The sequence below is a fragment of the Bufo bufo genome, chromosome 8 (assembly GCF_905171765.1).
Source record: "Bufo bufo chromosome 8, aBufBuf1.1, whole genome shotgun sequence".
NCBI lineage: Eukaryota > Metazoa > Chordata > Amphibia > Anura > Bufonidae > Bufo > Bufo bufo.
The window spans coordinates 70,150,406-70,152,854 of record NC_053396.1 but is presented as its reverse complement, the minus strand read 5'-3'; positions in this window follow the sequence as shown (position 1 = coordinate 70,152,854).

Here is a 2,449-nt window from a genome sequence, read left to right as displayed (position 1 = left end):
TCTTGCTCCTCCTCTGCCTTCGCCTTGGGCTTCCACTGGTTCCCCTGTGACATTTGGGAATGCTCTCAGTAGCGCGTCTACCAACGTGCGCTTGTACTCGCGCATCTTCCTATCACGCTCCAGTGTAGGAAGTAAGGTGGGCACATTGTCTTTGTACCGGGGATCCAGCAGGGTGGCAACCCAGTAGTCCGCACACGTTAAAATGTGGGCAACTCTGCTGTCGTTGCGCAGGCACTGCAGCATGTAGTCGCTCATGTGTGCCAGGCTGCCCAGAGGTAAGGACAAGCTGTCCTCTGTGGGAGGCGTATCGTCATCGTCCTGTGTTTCCCCCCAGCCACGAACCAGTGATGGGCCCGAGCTGCTTTGGGTGCCACCCCGCTGTGAACATGCTTCATCCTCATCCTCCTCCACCTCCTCCTCATCCTCGTCCTCCTCGTCCTCCAGTAGTGGGCCCTGTCTGGCCACATTTGTACCTGGCCTCTGGTGTTGCAAAAAACCTCCCTCTGAGCCACTTCGAAGAGACTGGCCTGAAAGTGCTAAAAATGACCGCTCTTCCTCCTCTTCCTCCTGGGCCACCTCCTCTTCCATCATCGCCCTAAGTGTTTTCTCAAGGAGACATAGAAGTGGTATTGTAACGCTAATAACAGCGTCATCGCCACTGGCCATGTTGGTGGAGTACTCGAAACAGCGCAACAGGGCACACAGGTCTCGCATGGAGGCCCAGTCATTTGTGGTGAAGTGGGGCTGATCCGCAGTGCGACTGACCCGTGCGTGCTGCAGCTGAAACTCCACTATGGCCTGCTGCTGCTCGCACAGTCTGTCCAGCATATGCAAGGTGGAGTTCCACCTGGTGGGTACGTCGCATATGAGGCGGTGAGCGGGAAGGCCGAAGTTACGCTGTAGCGCAGACAGGCGAGCAGCGGCAGGGTGTGAACGCCGGAAGCGCGAACAGACGGCCCGCACTTTATGCAGCAGCTCTGACATGTCGGGGTAGTTGCGAATGAACTTCTGCACCACCAAATTCAGCACATGCGCCAGGCAAGGGATGTGCGTCAAACCGGCTAGTCCCAGAGCTGCAACGAGATTTCGCCCATTATCGCACACCACCAGGCCGGGCTTGAGGCTCACCGGCAGCAACCACTCGTCGGTCTGTTGTTCTATACCCCCCCACAACTCCTGTGCGGTGTGGGGCCTGTCCCCCAAAGATATGAGTTTCAGAACGGCCTGCTGACGTTTACCCCGGGCTGTGCTGAAGTTGGTGGTGAAGGTGTGTGGCTGACTGGATGAGCAGGTGGAAGAAGAGGAGGAGGAAGCTGAGTAGGAGGAGGAGGAGACAGGAGGCAAAGAATGTTGCCCTGCGATCCTTGGCGGCGGAAGGACGTGCGCCAAACAGCTCTCCGCCTGGGGCCCAGCCGCTACTACATTTACCCAGTGTGCAGTTAGGGAGATATAGCGTCCCTGGCCGTGCTTACTGGTCCACGTATCTGTGGTTAGGTGGACCTTGCCACAGATGGCGTTGCGCAGTGCACACTTGATTTTATCGGACACTTGGTTGTGCAGGGAAGGCACGGCTCTCTTGGAGAAGTAGTGGCGGCTGGGAACAACATACTGTGGGACAGCAATTGACATGAGCTGTTTGAAGCTGTGTGTGTCCACCAGCCTAAATGACAGCATTTCATAGGCCAGTAGTTTAGAAATGCTGGCATTCAGGGCCAGGGATCGAGGGTGGCTAGGTGGGAATTTACGCTTTCTCTCAAATGTTTGTGAGATGGAGAGCTGAACGCTGCCGTGTGACATGGTTGAGATGCTTGGTGACGCAGGTGGTGGTGTTGGTGGTACATCCCATGTTTGCTGGGAGGCAGGTGCCAACGTTCCTCCAGAGGCAGAGGAAGAGGCCGAGGCGGCGGCAGCAGCAGCAGAAGAGGCCGAGGCGGCGGCAGCAGCAGAAGAGGCCGAGGCGGCAGCAGCAGAAGAGGTAGCAGGGCGAGCCTGAGTGACTTCCTTGTTTTTAAGGTGTTTACTCCACTGCAGTTCATGCTTTGCATGCAGATGCCTGGTCATGCAGGTTGTGCTAAGGTTCAGAACATTAATGCCTCGCTTCAGGCTCTGATGGCACAGCGTGCAAACCACTCGGGTCTTGTCGTCAGCACATTGTTTGAAGAAGTGCCATGCCAGGGAACTCCTTGAAGCTGCCTTTGGGGTGCTCGGTGCCAGATGGCGGCGGTCAGTAGCAGGCAGAGTCTCTTGGCGGCGGGTGTTCTGATTTTGCCCACTGCTCCCTCTTTTGCTACGCTGTTGGCTCGGTCTCACCACTGCCTCTTCCTCCGAACTCTGAAAGTCAGTGGCACGACCTTCATTCCATGTGGGGTCTAGGACCTCATCGTCCCCTGCATCGTCTTCCACCCAGTCTTGATCCCTGACCTCCTGTTCAGTCTGCACACTGCAGAAA